Raw genomic sequence first — 7,500 nt, 5'->3', positions numbered from 1 at the left:
CGATCCGAGTCGTTTGCTCGCGGCTTCAGCATATCAAGCAAGCCGGAGATCTCACCCATTTAAAGTTTGAGAATAGGTTGAGGTCGTTTCGGCCCCAAGGCCTCTAATCATTCGCTTTACCGGATGAGACTCGTACGAGCACCAGCTATCCTGAGGGAAACTTCGGAGGGAACCAGCTACTAGATGGTTCGATTAGTCTTTCGCCCCTATACCCAGCTCCGACGATCGATTTGCACGTCAGAATCGCTACGGACCTCCATCAGGGTTTCCCCTGACTTCGTCCTGGCCAGGCATAGTTCACCATCTTTCGGGTCCCAACGTGTACGCTCTAGGTGCGCCTCACCTCGCAATGAGGACGAGACGCCCCGGGAGTGCGGAGGCCGCCGCCCCGTGAAGGGCGGGGAAGCCCCATCCTCCCTCGGCCCGCGCAAGGCGAGACCTTCACTTTCATTACGCCTTTAGGTTTCGTACAGCCCAATGACTCGCGCACATGTTAGACTCCTTGGTCCGTGTTTCAAGACGGGTCGTGAAATTGTCCAAAGCTGAAGCGCCGCTGACGGGAGCGATTATTCCGCCCGAGAGCATCCCGAGCCAACAGCGGCGCGGGTCCGGGGCCGGGCCAGGTAGGTCCGTCATCCGGGAAGAACCGCGCGCGCTTGCCGGGAGCCCGAGCGCCCAAAGGGGCGAATCGACTCCTCCAGATATACCGCCGGGCAGCCAGCCAGGACACCGGGGCTCTGCCCAACAGACGCGAACCGAGGCCCGCGGAAGGACAGGCTGCGCACCCGGGCCGTAGGCCGGCACCCAGCGGGTCGCGACGTCCTACTAGGGGAGAAGTGCGGCCCACCGCACACCGGAACGGCCCCACCCCGCGGCGAGTGGAAAGGCAACCGGACACGACCCCGCCGCGGATTGCTCCGCGCGGGCGGCCGGCCCCATCTGCCGAGGGCGGAGGCCAGTGGCCGGATGGGCGTGAATCTCACCCGTTCGACCTTTCGGACTTCTCACGTTTACCCCAGAACGGTTTCACGTACTTTTGAACTCTCTCTTCAAAGTTCTTTTCAACTTTCCCTCACGGTACTTGTTCGCTATCGGTCTCGTGGTCATATTTAGTCTCAGATGGAGTTTACCACCCACTTGGAGCTGCACTCTCAAGCAACCCGACTCGAAGGAGAGGTCCCGCCGACGCTCGCACCGGCCGCTACGGGCCTGGCACCCTCTACGGGCCGTGGCCTCATTCAAGTTGGACTTGGGCTCGGCGCGAGGCGTCGGGGTAGTGGACCCTCCCAAACACCACATGCCACGACAGGCGGCAGCCTGCGGGGTTCGGTGCTGGACTCTTCCCTGTTCGCTCGCCGCTACTGGGGGAATCCTTGTTAGTTTCTTTTCCTCCGCTTAGTAATATGCTTAAATTCAGCGGGTAGTCTCGCCTGCTCTGAGGTCGTTGTACGAGGTGTCGCACGCCACACCGCCAGCCGGCTGTGCACGCTACCGAGTAAGTACCGGTATGCGAACCGCCAGGCGACGGGCGCGCATCGCACGTTTAAGGAGGCGCGGCCGGCCCCACAGGCGGCCGCGACGCTCCCAGGTCTGCGAAGCGGGGCAAACGCCGCGCGCTTCAGTATACGTAGCCGACCCTCAGCCAGACGTGGCCCGGGAACGGAATCCATGGACCGCAATGTGCGTTCGAAACGTCGATGTTCATGTGTCCTGCAGTTCACATGTCGACGCGCAATTTGCTGCGTTCTTCATCGACCCACGAGCCGAGTGATCCACCGTCCTGGGTGATCTTTTCTTAGTTTCCACTGTCTCTTTCAAGACAGTTGCATAGGCGGGACGTAGGCGTGTGGCGGCCCCTGTTCAAGCGTTCTGTGTCCAACGGCCTCACGGCCGATGGGCGTCGTACGGCTCCACACCGGAGCGGACAGGCAGTCGGGCGAAAGTCATTCAAAACCGGCGCCAGGCGCCAGGTGCCGCAGGCCAGCCGCTCCAGCGCTTCAGCGCTCGTACCACACAACATTGGCGTTAGTTTTGAGAAGCACGCGTGGTTCCGCACGCGGCGCACGGCTACTGCGAGCCGTACAGGTAGCGTGTTGCGCGACACGACACGCACATCGAAAGACATGCAGTCTAGTCGGTAATGATCCTTCCGCAGGTTCACCTACGGAAACCTTGTTACGACTTTTACTTCCTCTAAATGATCAAGTTTGGTCATCTTTCCGGTAGCATCGGCAACGACAGAGTCAATGCCGCGTACCAGTCCGAAGACCTCACTAAATCATTCAATCGGTAGTAGCGACGGGCGGTGTGTACAAAGGGCAGGGACGTAATCAACGCGAGCTTATGACTCGCGCTTACTGGGAATTCCTCGTTCATGGGGAACAATTGCAAGCCCCAATCCCTAGCACGAAGGAGGTTCAGCGGGTTACCCCGACCTTTCGGCCTAGGAAGACACGCTGATTCCTTCAGTGTAGCGCGCGTGCGGCCCAGAACATCTAAGGGCATCACAGACCTGTTATTGCTCAATCTCGTGCGGCTAGAAGCCGCCTGTCCCTCTAAGAAGAAAAGTAATCGCTGACAGCACGAAGGATGTCACGCGACTAGTTAGCAGGCTAGAGTCTCGTTCGTTATCGGAATTAACCAGACAAATCGCTCCACCAACTAAGAACGGCCATGCACCACCACCCACCGAATCAAGAAAGAGCTATCAATCTGTCAATCCTTCCGGTGTCCGGGCCTGGTGAGGTTTCCCGTGTTGAGTCAAATTAAGCCGCAGGCTCCACTCCTGGTGGTGCCCTTCCGTCAATTCCTTTAAGTTTCAGCTTTGCAACCATACTTCCCCCGGAACCCAAAAGCTTTGGTTTCCCGGAGGCTGCCCGCCGAGTCATCGGAGGAACTGCGGCGGATCGCTGGCTGGCATCGTTTATGGTTAGAACTAGGGCGGTATCTGATCGCCTTCGAACCTCTAACTTTCGTTCTTGATTAATGAAAACATACTTGGCAAATGCTTTCGCTTCTGTTCGTCTTGCGACGATCCAAGAATTTCACCTCTAACGTCGCAATACGAATGCCCCCGCCTGTCCCTATTAATCATTACCTCGGGTTCCGAAAACCAACAAAATAGAACCGAGGTCCTATTCCATTATTCCATGCACACAGTATTCAGGCGGGCTTGCCTGCTTTAAGCACTCTAATTTGTTCAAAGTAAACGTGCCGGCCCACCGAGACACTCACTCAAGAGCACCCTGGTAGGATTGCAACGGGGTCCGCCTCGGGACGCACGAGCACGCACGAGGCGCGTCGCACGCCTTCAGCTCGCCCCACCGGCAGGACGTCCCACGATACATGCCAGTTAAACACCGACGGGCGGTGAACCAACAGCGTGGGACACAAATCCAACTACGAGCTTTTTAACCGCAACAACTTTAATATACGCTATTGGAGCTGGAATTACCGCGGCTGCTGGCACCAGACTTGCCCTCCAATAGATACTCGTTAAAGGATTTAAAGTGTACTCATTCCGATTACGGGGCCTCGGATGAGTCCCGTATCGTTATTTTTCGTCACTACCTCCCCGTGCCGGGAGTGGGTAATTTGCGCGCCTGCTGCCTTCCTTGGATGTGGTAGCCGTTTCTCAGGCTCCCTCTCCGGAATCGAACCCTGATTCCCCGTTACCCGTTACAACCATGGTAGGCGCAGAACCTACCATCGACAGTTGATAAGGCAGACATTTGAAAGATGCGTCGCCGGTACGAGGACCGTGCGATCAGCCCAAAGTTATTCAGAGTCACCAAGGCAAACGGACCGGACGAGCCGACCGATTGGTTTTGATCTAATAAAAGCGTCCCTTCCATCTCTGGTCGGGACTCTGTTTGCATGTATTAGCTCTAGAATTACCACAGTTATCCAAGTAACGTGGGTACGATCTAAGGAACCATAACTGATTTAATGAGCCATTCGCGGTTTCACCTTAATGCGGCTTGTACTGAGACATGCATGGCTTAATCTTTGAGACAAGCATATGACTACTGGCAGGATCAACCAGGGAGCTGCGTCAACTAGAGCTGAGCAGCCGGCCGCCCGGGAGTGTGTCCCGGGGGCCCGCGCGAACACGCAAGCGTCCGCTCAATTATTCTGCAAACAGGAGGAGGCTGAGCTCCCCTGCACCATACACCTCGAAACCCTCTCAGGTCCCGGCGGCGCGCAGCGCCGTCCTAAGTACTTGGTCGGGTTCGAGAGAGGCGCAATCGCCCGGGGTTTGGCGAGTAGACGCTTTAGGTGCGACCACCCGTGCTCCCAACTGAGCTTGCCGCTGCCGACAGAGGCCCGGGAGCGTGCTGTCGTGGCATTGCCGGCGGGAGACAACACGCGCCACCTACGGTGACCGGCAGCTCCAACGCCAGCGCCACAGAAGGACAAAAGCCCCACTTGGGTGCCGAAGCGAACTCTCCCAGCACAGCGCACGCGCCAACACGTCCGCACAGCTGCGATACAAACCACCTGCGAGAACCGCAGAGGCGACCGAGCAGCAGACGGCGTCGCGGCGCCGAGCGCCGGGCGGCGGCGCATCCTCAGCGCACACAGTCCTCAATCGGACCAGCACACTGCAGATGTCCACCGCGCTTCGCACCGGGCCCGCGAGGACCTACTTTGGCCGCACGGCGCCGCGTGCAGGGTGCGCCGGCGCGCAGCTGCGCCGCCTGCCGCCTCCGTCGGCCGGCGCGCCTGCCACTGGCCGCCCCCACCAGCCGGCTGTAGCGCGTGCGCCCACGCACCGCGCGGCCAGCACGCCGGGAGGCCCCCCCTCACCGGCCGGGGACGGTCCCACCCAGCCACCGCCGCGTATCGCTTCACACCCAGATGCCATTCACGTTCGTGGGCATGGTGGGTATCGCTGGAACAACCGGTTGGTAGCTCAACCGATCGTCGCCATCACTGATTCACCTCTAGCGAGAACAACCGCACCACAACGGTTTACCAGTTGTTCATTTGCGTAACGTCACCAGCAAACGTAGGCGTCCATCGCCATTTGCAAATTCAACGATTGTTGCATGCCTGTGTCAGGTGTCACGACACACTATGTCTGCCCACATACACGCAACAACATGTGCACGCTTCGCGAACACGTGGAAGGTGGCCCCCGTACGTATGCGATGTCCATTGCGCGAACGACTGTCAACCGGCCTCTGTCGCATGTCGCAGATGTGGAACGCAGTGCACCATGCTATCACGGTGTGTGAGAAGAGACGACTACGTCTGACAACACGCGCCACTACATCAACAGACGGCTCATGCTGATCGCCATCCAGGGCATACCACACTGCAATCCAGCTCTTATAGGGAGACGACACGTAGCTGAGTGCACAACATTTGGACCGCATGGTTCGCCGTTGTTGGCGCAGTCGTTGTACGGTCACATGTACCACGATGTATCATTCAGTACATGAGGACCAATGTGCAGTACAGTGTGTGATTTGGACGTACAACATCAGCGGACAGTTGACACAGGCCGTACCACAGCGTAGGCTAAGTGCTTCGCCATGCGAATGCCAATGAACAACTGCAAATGCCAATGAACAACTGCAAAGGGCATTGAGCATGTACGTCCTGCTGCCATCCACATTACAGTGTATAGCTGCAAGGTGTTTAACATGAAGCGATACACTGGGGACCGGGCAGTGCGAGTAGCAAACTATATTGCGGGGGTTGCAGTTAGGCAACACTACACTAATTTAACGCGTCGTATGACAATTACAGAGCAGGTTAAGGCCCAACGTGTGTTGGGTTAAGGCCCAACGTGTGTTGGGTTAAGGCCCAACGTGTGTTGGGTTAAGGCCCAACGTGTGTTGGGTTAAGGCCCAACGTGTGTTGGGTTAAGGCCCAACGTGTGTTGGGTTAAGGCCCAACGTGTGTTGGGTTAAGGCCCAACGTGTGTTGGGTTAAGGCCCAACGTGTGTTGGGTTAAGGCCCAACGTGTGTTGGGTTAAGGCCCAACGTGTGTTGGGTTAAGGCCCAACGTGTGTTGGGTTAAGGCCCAACGTGTGTTGGGTTAAGGCCCAACGTGTGTTGGGTTAAGGCCCAACGTGTGTTGGGTTAAGGCCCAACGTGTGTTGGGTTAAGGCCCAACGTGTGTTGGGTTAAGGCCCAACATAGGTTGGGTTAAGGCGCAACATAGGTTGGGTTAAGGCGCAACATAGGTTGGGTTAAGGCGCAACATAGGTTGGGTTAAGGCGCAACATAGGTTGGGTTAAGGCGCAACATAGGTTGGGTTAAGGCGCAACATAGGTTGGGTTAAGGCGCAACATAGGTTAGGTTAAGGCGCAACATAGGTTAGGTTAAGGCGCAACATAGGTTAGGTTAAGGCGCAACATAGGTTAGGTTAAGGCGCAACATAGGTTAGGTTAAGGCGCAACATAGGTTAGGTTAAGGCGCAACATAGGTTAGGTTAAGGCGCAACATAGGTTAGGTTAAGGCGCAACATAGGTTAGGTTAAGGCGCAACATAGGTTAGGTTAAGGCGCAACATAGGTTAGGTTAAGGCGCAACATAGGTTAGGTTAAGGCGCAACATAGGTTAGGTTAAGGCGCAACATAGGTTAGGTTAAGGCGCAACATAGGTTAGGTTAAGGCGCAACATAGGTTAGGTTAAGGCGCAACATAGGTTAGGTTAAGGCGCAACATAGGTTAGGTTAAGGCGCAACATAGGTTAGGTTAAGGCGCAACATAGGTTAGGTTAAGGCGCAACATAGGTTAGGTTAAGGCGCAACATAGGTTAGGTTAAGGCGCAACATAGGTTAGGTTAAGGCGCAACATAGGTTAGGTTGAGGCACAATATAGGTTAGGTTGAGGTACCGTATAGGTTAGGTTAAGGTACAGTATAGTTTAGGTTAAGGTACAGTATAGTTTAGGTTAAGGTACAGTATAGTTTAGGTTAAGGTACAGTATAGTTTAGGTTAAGGTACAGTATAGTTTAGGTTAAGGTACAGTATAGTTTAGGTTAAGGTACACATTGTTGTATGGAAAGGTGTAATGGGGGGGGGGGGGGCGGCCGGTCGGTTTGTTGATTGTGATTATAGTAAGTGGATGCCTGCGGCATCATCTGATTTGCCACGTCAGGATGCACCTTTGGCTCATGACAGGCGGCGCTCCGATTCCATGCTTGTGGCAGACCTGTGTCTTTCATTCCTGCCATTGTTTGTGTGCTGTGAGAGGAGGCAGTATTGTGATGTTGGGTGCACCCCTGTGTAGGACATGTGTGGGTGTTGGTGGCTTAGCTGAGCAATGGTGGTTGTCGGGGGGGTGGGATATTCCGTTTTCTGGGGTGGGATATTCCGTTTTCTGAGTGGACCTCCCAGTCTGGTTATGACAGTGTGGATTGTCTCATGTGGCGGAGAGGATGCACTGGGTGTTGTTCCATGCTGGTGCTTACATATTGTCTGTGTGCGTGTTACAGGCGGAGAGTAGTGCGTGATAAGAGTGTGTGGCTGCCGTGTGGTTGTGAT

The 7,500-nt window shown here is 55.9% G+C and overlaps 3 non-coding genes across 3 annotated transcripts in view; all 3 read right to left on the bottom strand.

Moving 5' to 3' along the window:
- LOC126436858 (large subunit ribosomal RNA) overlaps window positions 1-1,444 on the bottom strand; it is a 4,224-nt gene extending 2,780 nt beyond the window's left edge. Inside the window, exon 1 of the ribosomal RNA XR_007580976.1 lies at window positions 1-1,444. This exon is cut by the window's left edge and continues 2,780 nt beyond it. This is a non-coding gene — a ribosomal RNA (large subunit ribosomal RNA).
- A 188-nt stretch (window positions 1,445-1,632) lies between these two features.
- Window positions 1,633-1,787, bottom strand: LOC126436869 (5.8S ribosomal RNA). The gene has a single exon (XR_007580983.1). It is a non-coding gene; the product is annotated as a 5.8S ribosomal RNA (ribosomal RNA).
- Window positions 1,788-2,138: 351 nt separating this feature from the next.
- LOC126436847 (small subunit ribosomal RNA) lies at window positions 2,139-4,048 on the bottom strand. Its single transcript, XR_007580966.1, has one exon. It is a non-coding gene; the product is annotated as a small subunit ribosomal RNA (ribosomal RNA).
- Between the last annotated feature and the right edge of the window lie 3,452 nt (window positions 4,049-7,500).

The sequence above is a fragment of the Schistocerca serialis genome, unplaced genomic scaffold (genome assembly GCF_023864345.2).
Source record: "Schistocerca serialis cubense isolate TAMUIC-IGC-003099 unplaced genomic scaffold, iqSchSeri2.2 HiC_scaffold_1249, whole genome shotgun sequence".
NCBI classification, from domain to species: domain Eukaryota; kingdom Metazoa; phylum Arthropoda; class Insecta; order Orthoptera; family Acrididae; genus Schistocerca; species Schistocerca serialis.
Note: the sequence above shows the minus strand (reverse complement) of the source record. Positions and strands in the feature narration are given on the sequence as shown.